Genomic DNA, 13,374 nt, shown 5'->3' on the forward strand with positions numbered 1-13,374 from the left:
CGCCTCTAAAAGGGAATGCGAAAGCCTTGTGAGGTGACAAGGTCAGGGCTCCACAGCCAGCTGATGACAGCACTGTAGGAGCCCGGACACTGGAGTCTGAATCCTGACTCACCTTTGCTCTGGGATCCTGGGTGAGTTCATCTTTCTGGGCCTCACTTTCCTCGCCTATAACATGGGGATGGAAAGAGGACACGGCTGTTGTGAGGACTGAGTGAGATGGTGCCTGGAAGGCATGAGCATGGTGCTGGACACAATGTCAGCTACTGCTCTTGGCACAGCCAACAAAGTAGCCAGACCACTTCACTGACAAAGACCCCTGCACTCATGCCACACTCTTCACAAGATGTAGAACATTTGGGTGTGGAATGAGGATGTGACTTTGTAAAAGCACCAACTAAGAATCCTGCCTGCACCTTAGCCGGTTTGGCTCAGTGGATAGAGCGTCGGCCTGTGCACTGAAGGGTCCCGGGGTTCAAGTGCAGTCAAGGGCACATGCCTGGGTTGCGGGCTCGATCCCCAGTGTGGGGCATGCAGGAGTCAGCCGATAAATAAATAAATAAATAATATATTTAAAAAAAAATCCTGTCCAATTCAAGACCTTGTTCTTTCCCCAAACCATAGTCGGTGGTCGAGAAGAGAAAAACAGTATCTCTGTATATATTTTTTCGATTGGGTTTTGGTGTTTGACAAACACTGATAACACCCGATGGTAGCTTTTCCAAAAAATCCCATTAGAAACTTGCAAACCTGACAGGCAGCAACATTTTCTGTTTGGGCAGTTTTATTTTGTAATGCTGGTGAGAACGGACAAAAGCTATTACTCTTCACCATCACATGACATAACTCAGTGAGCCTTCATTTTTATAGGCTTAACCAAACCCAACTGCTCCAGTCATGACTTTCATTGCTTATGTTCTTTGCACCTGGAGTAGATTCTTAGAACAAGAAGTTCGAGCTGCAGGGCACTCTGGGGCTTTGACTCGCTCAGCTCAGCAGCAGTCCCTCCCTCTTGTAATAACAGGTCTCCCCTTTGCTTTGGGGCAACTGCCTGTCTCTCAGTGCTTGTCATTTCAGAGGGGCTGAGCCCAGTTAGTCCCCTTGGAAGGACATGTGACTCAGGACTGGCCAACCAGCAGCCCCTCTTGCTGGTCACAGCAGTGGGTTCAGGAAAGAGCATGAGAATCAGGCTTGGAATTTTTGCAGGAAGAACTGGGCCAGAAGGCAGCTGGAAATTAGAAGCAGGGAAGCTAAGAGCTGCTGGGGGCCACATTGCCACCAGGAATGGAGGACATATCTGAGAATGGAACCACCCAAGAGAAATAAAAACTGGGAAGTGAAAAGAGAGAGAGGAATTTCTCTCTCTCTTTTCACTTCCCAGTTTTTATGAACACCTAGATCCAGCCATGACTGAAGGCAAAAATCCTGGACTTTTCTGTTATGTGAGCATAAATTCCCTTTTTGCTTCAAGGAATTTGAGTTGTGTTTCTGTCACTTACAACTGGAAGTTTCAATTCAAATGCATACACAAAGCTCTTTACCATATAAATGAGTACTTGCCCCCTTACTCCCTTACATTATTCAGGATTTACATTACATCTCTAAGTCTCACTTCCCGCAATGAGATTGTGAGTTCCTTGAAACTAGCAGACAAGTGTGATAACCTACTGGTAAAGTAACACTTTTTGCCAAACCCAAACTATGTGTGTGTTTTTTTAACCCATATTTCACATGCTATACCAGGAAAAACTTCAAATGGATCCAAGATTTAAATGTAAATGTGAAACAAGTAAGTTCTAGAAAAAGATGGGCAAATTTTCTGGTGTAGTAGGGAAGATTTTTTTCTAACTATGACTCAAAGTCCAGAAGAAAAGAAGACATTACTAGATCAAAATATCACAAAACATAAAACACAAAAACCCATCTACATGGCAAACACAATAAAACATCATAAACAAAGTCAAAAGACATACAACAAACTCGTATCAGAAAGCTCTGATCTCCATAATATGTGAAGTCCTTCTAGAAATCAAAAAGCAAAGGACCAACACCATCTCTATATGACTGTGTGTTTGATTAGTATGAAAACAAAGCCATTTATAATGCCCCCCCCCCCCCTCCTATCCCTTCTCATACACATACAAAATGACCTGGATGGGCCGGCAGCACACCTCCGGCCAGACGGCTAAAACGGGGCCTAACAAAGTGCTGAATCACCCACAGCTCACCCCTGACCTCCAGGAAAAAGGAGGGAGAAACCGAATCATGCACCTCCAGGAGGCCCTCCTGTGCAAGAAGATTCCTCAGAGAATTAAGAAATGACTCTCCTCAGTTTCCCCAAAGTCAGAAAAAATCACATCTCTTAGGAAAACTGCTGGTGTTTAGCATGAGAATTTTTTACCTTTTATAAAAAAAATGTATTTTTATTGATTTCAGAGAGGAAGGAAGAGGGAAAGATAGAAACATCCATGATGAGAGAGAATCATTGATCGGCTGCCTCCTGTAAGTCCCCCACTAAGGATCGAACCGAGAAAGGGAGTGAGCAGAGTAGTAAGAACACGGGACTGGTCCCCAGGTTTGCAAACTCTATTCAAATAGACTGTACAACCCAGGAATGTGCCCTTGACCAGAATCGAACCTGGGGACTTTCAGTTCACGGGCTGACATTCTATCCACTGAGCCAAACCAGTTAGGGCCATTTTTTACCTTCTTGACACAGTGCAGCAGGCAAAGGCATCAAGCTTATATCTGATTAATGCAAGCCCTCTGATCACTTTTCCTTGCTCCTCCCCCATCCTCTATGCTTAAGAGGTAATGCCTGATGTTTGCATGAGGCCAAGTTAGCAAATTTAGGAAGAACCAGGGGAAAAACCGGTGTTAGTTCTTGATAAGTCATTGATGAAATGTTTCTAAAGGAATAAAGGTCACCTATTACCTATATGGAAGGAAGCCTTGTTTAGAGTGGGTTTTGTTTTGCTTTTAAGATTCCTTCATACTTTCTTTGTGCACAGAAATGTTTCTTTGTGCACTAACTTCAATCCATTACTATTTGGGGGGAAATGAGAGATAGTTGACATTTTAAATTACAAATTAGTTCTGAAAATTCCACCATGGGATTATTCTAATTAACTGGGACACCCATTCATTTGATTCAGTTCATTTAGTGATTTCATTTATTCAATGGTTCATTCACTCACCCACCCAGAATCCCTACAAGGGCCCATCACAATCCTGTGCCTGGGGATACAAATGTGATTTCAACCCCATTATGAGTGATCCACACCTGTTCTGGAGACACTGCTAACACAACTAGAGAAGATACAATGTGAGCAAAAGTAGGTCCACAGTTGTGGGTACATGAAACACAGAGCTTATTCTTATATTATTATTTATTAATTGTATTATTTTTCATACAAACAACTGTAGACCTAGGTTTTGTCCCACCCAGTCTAAAAGGACACTGTGAAAGAGCCAGCAACGATGCAAAGATCCCTCACGAACTCATTATGTAGACCTTACTCTCTCCAGAAGGCCCATCCTCCAGACATTCAACACAAATGCATGCTTTTAGAGACGCAGAGCCTGCGGAAAGTATGCCTTACTTGATAAACAAACGATTTCCTAAAGAAAGAGTAGAGTCAGGATCAGAATCAGAAAGTTAAGAAATTTTATTTTTAGCTCTTGAAAAGACGGTTGCTGAATTATTCATTTAAAAGAGTGATGGTGATGCCTATATCCCAGAGAAGAGTTTAAGTGAAAGAGACTTTATTTAAAAGGAAGGGGAGGGAGCAAGCAAAGAATCCAGATATTTTCCTACTTCTGCTACCCTGTTCTGAAAAGAGTGTGACCAACTGAGTTCGTGAGGGATCAAGCCCATGCCTCCTGGTCCAGCATTACCTCCATAGTCCCACCAGCCAAGCTGACTGGAATGGACTGCTCAGTGGAATTAGTCTTCCCTTTCTAACTGGCTAGAAAACTTGGCAGGAAGTTTTGCCTGACAGTCCACCAGGCAGAAAAAGATGAGGATAAAAGATGGTCCAATAATTACCAACGGGAAGAGGATGACTACTCATTAAAGAGGCTATTTCATGAAGCTATTTGAAGCTGGCAGGCAAGGAAGTGCTGTGGAGGCAGAGCCTGTGGAAACCTGCCCCTTGTAAACCCTGGACTCCAAGGCCATCACCTCTAGCCCATGAGGTCACAACAAACTGCAACAGGTCTCGGCAAACAGTTTGCTCCCAGGAGTCAGCAAAGGCTTAGTTCTGACTGTGAATTCACCCCAGCGTGAACACACAAGCAGTGGTTCTGGGGGAGGCAGGGCTGTTTGCTTTGCCTTGTGAATGCACAGCCGCTCACACAACTCCTCTCTGGAACTCCAGGATTATAAACTTCCTTCGGCAGCTGGGAAACTGCATATTGTAACACTCTGCTCAATGTGGCCATCAGAGCCTTCAAAGTGTATGGTTTTGATGCAATAATGTCACTCCTGGGAAGACAGCCTCTTGGATGTGTGCGGAAGTATAACTACCAGACTGTTCCTAACAGGGTTGTTTATGCTTTAAAAAATAGAAACAACCTAAATAACACTCTATAGGTGCTAAATATAGCCATAAAATGGAATATTAGGTAGCCTTTCAAAATAAAGATATAGGAAAAAACTCATCGATGTTTCCCCGGTTTTCTACGATAAACAAATATTTTTGTAAAGTATGTGGAAAACACCATGGGGGGAAAATAATGAAAAATTTTACATGGGTCAGTGGTTACGTAATGAAATCATAATTCAAATGCATTGAAAGAAAATCACCGGGGTGATTTTTTTCTTTTATTTTTTTTTTTTGGTAAAAATCTCTACATAGTACAATCTAGTTTCCATTAAATTATCACTGAATTTTGCATTGTTATTTATCAAAATCTGGTCAAAAACTGGGTAGATAATAAAAGGGCTTTCAAAAAAATGTCATAATTCGCACGCTAATATAGCCCACATACCTCCGTTACAGGTATTTTTCCTCCCGTATTCTAGGAAGCCCAAGTTCCTGGTTATAAAGTCTTTAAAGGCTAGCAGCTGAAATATAGATGAGAAGGAGCTCTATAACATACAAAAATGCTGACGGCAGGAAAGTAACAGCTGGCAGCCTGGCACTATGACCGGAGCCAGAAAAACTGTAGCCAGCTGACCAGAGGACTCAAAAAGCGCAAATTCCTGGGACCACACAGCCCAAAAACATCAAGAAGCCAATGTAACGCAGCAAAGCATAATGGCTGGTTGTCACCCAGTAACAGCAGGTGATAATTATGTTCACCTGTCAAAAGGCAGGGGGACATAACATCTATTTATATAACTGGATAAATTGTGTATTTGCAAATGTACATTTTAAAAGCGGGATTTTATATATATTTATATATTGGTGTGTGTGTGTGTGTGTGTGTGTTTCATTATTTTGGTTTTTATATTAAAGAAGAATGTATGATGAAATTCAAATAGACTACTTTTGTTAGCAGTACTATATCAATGCTACTTTCTTGATTTTGACAAATGAACCAAGATTATGTAAGATATTAACATTAGAGAAGCTGAGTGAAGGGCATACAAGAACTCTCTGTACTATATCTGCAACTTTTCTATAAATCTAAAATTATTGCAAAATGAAAGTTTATTAAAAATACAAAGCCCTGGCCAGTGTGGCTCAGATGGTTAGAGCATCATCCTGTGCACTGAAGGGTCATGGGGTTGATTCCAGTCAGGTCACATACCCAGGTTTTGGGTTCGATCCCCCCAGTTGGGGCTTGTTGGGAACACAACTGATCAATGTCTCTCTCTCTCTCTCTCTCTCTCTCTCTCTCTCTCTCTCTCTCTCTCTTTCTCCCTTCACCTCTCTAACATATCCTTGGGTGAGGATTACAAAAACAAAGAAGAATGAGGGCTTGGTTATTCAGACATATTTCTCCACCCTGCATCCTCTCCCCAAATCTCAGGGGGTCTAGTGGCTGAGGTTTTACTGATTGGGTTTGCAGACACTGTTGCAAGGACCCTTTAACTCTAGAAGGCTACCTTCTTGACAGTCTGACTGCTCCTAGCAAAGGATCACATTTTAACCCTCTACCCTCCTGAGAAAGGGAGTGAGCAGAGTAGTAAGAACACGGGACTGGTCCCCAGGTTTGCAAACTCCGCTGCAGGATCCTGGCACCCTCAGGCCCGGAAGCGGAAGCGTTTCATCTGACAGGAAGCCCCTTAGGGATGACTTAAACCACCAGATCCAGGCATTATCTCATCTTGGCACTGTGTCAGCCTCAAGTGGCTAAGGGGAAGTGGGAGATGAGCGGCAGCTCCAGCAGCTCACCTTGTTTTTAAGGGCACATTTTTAGCACTTTGAGGCAAAGAGCTTACTTTCTTTTGTTTGTTACTCCTCACCCAAGGATATTTTTTCCCATTGACTTTTTGAGAGAGTGGAAGGGAAGGGGGAGAGACACAGAGAGAGAAACATCAATGTGAGAGAGACTCCCACATGTACCCTGACCAGGGCCGAAGACCAGGCCTGCAACCAAGGTACGTGCCCTTGACTGGAATCGAACCTGTGACCATTCAGTCCGAAGGCCAACACTCTAACCTCTGAGCCAAACCGGCAGGGCAAGAGGTTCCTTTTTAAGATCGTCTCAGACATTCTGCACGGGAGAGTGGAGACTTTCTCTGCTAAACTCTGGAATGAAAAACCCAGGCTGTGCTTAGGAGAGCAGCCAATGGTCAGCAACAGGAAAAAACACTGCTCCGGGGGGCCATAAATATTACCGTGTCCAACGTGTGCTTGGTCTTCAATGACCATGTAAAAACAAACGTCCTAGCACAAGACATGGTCTGTGTTTCCACAGGCTCACAGAGAGTCAAAGCGGGAATGGAACAGAGATGTCATCCAGTTCCCACATTTCACAGATAAGAAGGCTGAGAGTCCAAGCATGCTCCCATCAGACGTCTCCTGTTAAAAATATCTCTATTACAACACACATTCCCTGAGCCACAGTTCATTGTTTACACGTTTGTCTCGCACATGAGATTAGAAATGTGTGCTTGCTGAGGGGCTTAGCACAGTGAGCATCAGCAGCAGTCAATAAAAGTTTGAGACAACAGGATGGAAGTCCAGCTCTGCCCTGATTCATACTCCCAGGGACCACTTCACTGCACCCTATTTTAACGTTGAGAAGACAAATTTTACTCTTGAAAGGATGCAAAGTCAGACAGGAGTACATGGGGAATTCACTAGGTGATATATTATGAAATTAATACCATGTATTCAAAACTTGAAAAAAGTATTCATTTTACTAGATAAAGACTAAAGTAGTATTTTTCCTCTTTTAGACGGTAAGACTACCTATGATGTTGCTTTATTAAATTTCGTGGGTAGGAAGGTTTACTGAGCTAGAAAAGGTTTAAAAAAATAGTGAACTAGCCTGGCTGGTGTGGCTCAATGGTTGAGTGTCTACCTACGAACCAGGAAAAAAAGTATTTAACTAACTTACCATAAGTTACATACATTGCAAAAGCCAGAAAAATAGTCAGGAATTGTCATGCCATTTCTCCTAGGAATTAAGGGATCTGGCCCACCAAGGGATGGAGTCCATGCCGGTCTCATTAGACTGGTTCCCAACTGAGTTCATCATCCTGGACACTACATGATTCCTAGTAGATACCTAGAACCAATACTTTTACCTTCAAGAAGAGTTTCTTTTCTTAGCCCTCTCTTCTCCATCAACTACCCCCTCTTATCCCCGCCTCCCCATCTCCGCAACACACAGACTGGTGAAGTGATGAAGCACAGAGATGTCTGGGCAGAAGCCGACCTGCTCACTCATCTCTGGCCCGAACGGCTCATCACAGGACTCCCCAGGGTGGCCATAGCTAACTCCTGAGCAAGGGCTCTAACCAGACAATGGTCAGACATCAAATACCTCGCTGATTTAGAAATCTCGGGGGCGGGGGGGACAGGGAATCCTCACGGTGATGTGATATTTTTAGTTCATCCTTTTCTACTTGTTGAAATGACTTACAAATAACTGCAACTTTTGGCTGGGCTAGTCTAGTCACAAGGTGGGCTGACTTTGTGTTCCGTACTTGACTATTTCAAAAGGAACTTCTAATTACACAAGTAACACATAAATACTTTCTCCTTGTAGAAACTTAAAATATTAAAGATTAGACTCAAGTTCTCCTAGACTGCCACAGCGTCCAATACCGGACCCCATCCTCAGAGGGATCATTTTAATAAATTTAGGGTGTTACCCTTTCAGGGTGTTATGCTCTCAATTAATTTGTTTATCTTTAAAAAATAAAATGACTTAGCCCTGGCCAGGTAGCTCAATTGGTTAGAGTGTCACTCTGATACAACAAGGTTTCGGGTTCAATCCCCAGAGCACGTACAAGAATCAGTCAATGAATGCATAAATAAATGAAACAACAAATCCAGGTTTCTCTCTCTAAATAAATAAAATCAATAAATAAAAATTTAAAAATAAATGGAATTGATTTTATCTTTTTATGTGGTTTAATTTAGCACACAAATGGCATCATATTCAAATTTCTGTGACTTGATTTTTTTTATTGTAACTTGATGTATTAAATCTACCAATATATCTTGGCAATCTTTTACCTCAGACCTACCTCGTGTTTTCACATTTCTTTTTCCCATTAATTAATTCATTCATTCTTTCCTTCTTTTCATTTCTTTTTTAAAATTGCTGTATTGTACTCCAGAGTGTGTGTATATGTTTTATATCTTAAAAGGTGAAAATATCATGGAATTCAACCTTTGGTTTTTCTACAATACTTTTTAAAAAAGAATAGCTTATCTATTGTTTTTTAAAGAGAGAGGATTGGGGGGGCGGGAGGAGGGAGGAGATACTACTGAGGATTGAGCCCGCAACCAAGGCATGTGTCCTTGACTAGGAATCAAACCAGCAACCTCCTGGTGCATGGGACAATGCCCAATCAACTGAGCAACACTGGCCAGGGCATATAACACTTTTTCTTAGAGAACAATGACACAAGAAGAAACTCCCCTTTAAGTTCTATGGTTTCTGGCTCCTGAAAACCTGCCACTAGAAAGACCTACGGGGCACTCAGGCATGGTAGGACAACCATGTGAGGACAGAGCAAGAACTCAAGGAAAGAGGCCTCAGGAGAAACCAAACCTGCTGACACCTTGATTTTGGCCTTCTGGCCTCTAGAACTGTGCGAAAATAATGTCTGTTGTTTAAGCCAACAAACAAACAACTGCCACAGATTTCATTTCAGGAAAAATAATACATGGATAGCAATCTGAATGAGGGATCAACCTGAGTTTCATAATTCCTGGTTCAAAGACACATTAACAGGATACGGAGTCAGGCAGAATCCTAACTCATGGTCTTGTTAAACAGCATCCTTGAATCCCAGGCTCATAATTTGCAAAATGAAGATAATATTCATCTGTCAAGGTCACTGTCAAGACTGTGTAAAAAAAGGAAATGAAGCCAGCAAGCACTTAGTATACGACAGTTGTTTAAAGCGTCATGGCACGGTTCTGCTCAATAGTGAAGAATGCAAATCAATTTCTATTATGTAAGATTTCCAGTTTATGTTAAAAAATTATGATGTCCAAGCTCCCCTTGGAATATCTTATTAGTATGGATACTGTACCTTGTGGATTTACAGGTAGGGAAACTGAGACAGAAAGCTACGCTCATGCTACACCATAGTACCAGGATTAGCTTTTCTGAGAACCGTTAAGTTCCTGTACTTATGGTTCATCATTATATTAATGAAATAATGCTTGGAATTGCTACCTGAAGCCTTCTCAGCATGTCTCTGGAACCCTGCCTGCCTCTGTTAATATTCTTCAAATGAAAACTATTCAAATTAGTTGAGTTAAACAAATTAGAGTTAAGAACAACTAAAAGGAGCAACGTCTTTCAGGGAAAGAATATTTATAAAATGAAACGAAACAGCCCTGCTGGTGTGGCTCAGTTGGTTAGAGTGTCATCCTGTGCTCCAAAAGATGGCAGGGTCGATGCCTGGTCAATGCACATACCCAGGTTGCAGGTTCAATCCCCAGAGTCTGTGCAGGAGGCAACCAATCGATGTTTCCCTCTCACATTGATGTTTCTCTTTATTTAAAAAACAAAACAAAACACACACACACACAAAAAAAAATGAAACAAAAAAGGAAAATAAAACCAATACCAACTGTTGCTGCCACCAGGATGGGACTAAACTAAGCAGCCTGAAAGGTTTGATGGGGATTCTGGAAGATTTTCCCAAGGTGGTCGTGTGACAACAGCAATGTTTTCTGGGAGACCTACAGGCTGTGGTCCCTTCACCCTCTTGTCTGTTCCATCGCCTCTACTAAGTCACTGAACATCACAGATAGTAGACTAGGGTGGCCCTCATGACTCCTGCCTTCTTGTGTTCATGTTCCTGAATGATTCCTTGCCCTTGAGTAGTGGCTGGCCTATTAATTTGCTTCCAGAGATATAGAATATGGCAAAGTCACAGCATACATGACTATGTGTACGGGATTACATGATTATGTGTAAGACTAAGGCCTATATTTCTCCTTTACTGGCACTGAAGAAGCAAGAGGTCATGTAGGGAATCCCATGTGGCAAGGAGTTGAGGGCAGCCTCTAGAACTGAGGGCAGCCTTGGCCAATAGCCAACAAGAAGCATGTGGCTCTACAATCACAAGGAACTGAATGCTGCCAACAACCACGTGAGTTTGCAAACAAATCCTTTCTCAGGCCAACCTCAGATGAGACCATAGCCCTGGTCAACACGTTGGTTGTAGCCTTCTGAGAAGTGAAAGCAGAGGACCAGATAAGCCACACCAGACTCCTGACCCACAGAAACTCTGAGATAATAAACATGGGTTATTTGAAGCTGCTAAATTGGTGGTAATATTGTTATAGATAACGGATACGTCACATGTGCTTCCGCTCCTCCCTCTGAACCCAGGGGAGAAACCATAGAAAGCCTGGTCTCACTGGTAATAAGAGAGCAAAAACCTACAGCAGTATTGGGCTACCAGGTCTATTTGATGACCCCTGAAAAGAAATGAGCCTTATTCCAAACATTGGTGCTATATGTTGTGTTTCTTTGTTCATTGATTTTTCCTGTTTTGTTCACAGTGAGACAGAACAGCATACATTTTAACACATAGAACTCCATGAGGAAGCGATCTCCCTGGGAGATTTCCCTGACTTTCTGATTGATTTACCAGCTGCCAGGCTCTGACTTCATTAAGCCACTCTCCCAGTTCTTGACCTTCTGGAAAGACCAATCCAATCTGATCATCTTCCTCTTCCAAAGCCTCTATGACATGAAGAATCAGAGCCAAACTCCCTAGCAAGGCCCCAAGGCCAGGTTTGTTGAGCAAATAAAGAAAGAATAAAGACACGTGGAAGAACACTTATCACACTGCACTGCAGTTGTGACTGCTCAATGCCGTATCTCATGCATCTTCACTTCACCAGCGCCCAGCACAGCACTTGCCATGTAGCCCCTAAACTTCTAATGTGAGGCTGAAACAAAAAAGCAGCATCACTCTCCACGGCTCTAAGGATCTCTGCGTTTCCTTAGTTCTGGAAGCCTGCACTAGTCCAGCTTGCCCAAGGTCATCAATCTATCCATTATATAATATTATTAGGGGCCCAGTGCACGAATTCATGCACCTTGAAAGGAACTGTGGGGCACAAGGCTGCAGTAGGCACAGGGGCGGGTCTTGGACCATCCTCCATGCCTCTGCCCAGCCTCTTCTGCCGCGGTCCCTGGTCCCCTGTCTGCCAGCAGTCCAGCTCCCACTGCTGCTGCTTCCACACACTGACAGCACCAGCCTCACTCGCACCCGCTGATGGCACAAAGTGATTGTGGCTGGCGCAGCAGCAGGTGGTAGTGGGGCCCACACTGTCAGCGGGTGCAGGCGGCGGCTGCTGCCCTGATCGTCCCTCAGGAGCAGGGGGAGGTGGAGAAGCCCTGAGGGGTGATCGGGGCTGTCAGCCGCTGCTGGCCCCCGCTGATGGCGCCAAGCAATCGGGATTGGTGCTGGGTGCCAGCAGCGGGTGCAAGCAGTGGCTCTGGCACTGGTAGCAGGTGCGAGTGGGGCCAGTGCCAGCAGCAGATGTGAGCGCCCGGTGGGACTCTGGCACATGGGAGCAAAGAATTTTCAATAACCACGAGGGGCTTGCCCAATGACAGCGACCGGCACCCTGCCTTAGTGTGGTGCCCCTGCTCACCTGCTCCACCATACCACTGCAGCTGATGCCTGCCACGTTCCACACTCTGCCACCTGCTGGTGATGCCCACCATGTTCCACTTGCATCCTCTGGTGGTCAGCGCACATTATAGCAACCAGCTCATTGTTAGGGTAAAAATGACTAGAGACCTTCCGGGCCCAGGTGTTGTTTATTCAAAAAGGACACATTTGTAGAAATTGATGTGAATGGGCTCAAAGTGTGTGTAAGCTGTTGGATTTTCTGTTTTGCTGCTTTGAATGCTCTTCTGTACACCAGAAATTATGTGGTGCTCCTTTGGAACAGGGCTTGCTCAAGGACTAACTTCATAACCTTTCCCCATACACACAGTCACCCCTCTTCAGATCCAGTCTTTGACCAAATGTATCCTTAGTGGGCCCAGGGCCTTGTATCCTGTCTCCTTTCCCTCCATATCAAAGCTCTAAAAAGCAAAGACTCATTCATAAGGACACAGTACTATTCAAAGTGCTCCTTTTCACAGGCACTTACATTTTAACAAGGAAAACACCATAATTATTACAAAATTTATTGACAAATTATTTTCACATATACCATCTTATTTGATGCCTGGTGCCCAGCACATGGTAGGCACTCAGTTGTATTTACTGAATAGATGGATTGAGAAACAGGGGCTCAGAGAGGTTAAGTGACCTGCCTAAGGTCACACAGTGAATCAGAGGCAAAACCGGTGAGGGCGACACCGATTTTCTGATTCCACATTTCAAGCTTCCTTTATTCCCACCAAGTCACAAACTATATACAGAAAGATTCACAACAATTTCAATTTGTCAGGCACTTACATTTTAACAAGGAAAACACCATAATTATTACAAAATTTATTGACAAATTATTTTCACATATACCATCTTATTGGATGCCTGGTGCCCAGCACATGGTAGGCACTCAGTTGTATTTACTGAATAGATGGATTGAGAAACAGGGGCTCAGAGAGGTTAAGTGACCTGCCTAAGGTCACACAGTGAATCAGGCAAAACGGGGGGAGGGCAACACAGATTTTCTGATTCCACATTCCAAGCTTCCTTTATTCCCACCAACTCACAAACTATAGACAGAAAGATTCACAATAATTTCAATTTGT

This window comes from Myotis davidii, unplaced genomic scaffold (assembly GCF_000327345.1).
Source record: "Myotis davidii unplaced genomic scaffold, ASM32734v1 scaffold111, whole genome shotgun sequence".
In the NCBI taxonomy this organism is placed as follows: Eukaryota; Metazoa; Chordata; class Mammalia; order Chiroptera; family Vespertilionidae; genus Myotis; species Myotis davidii.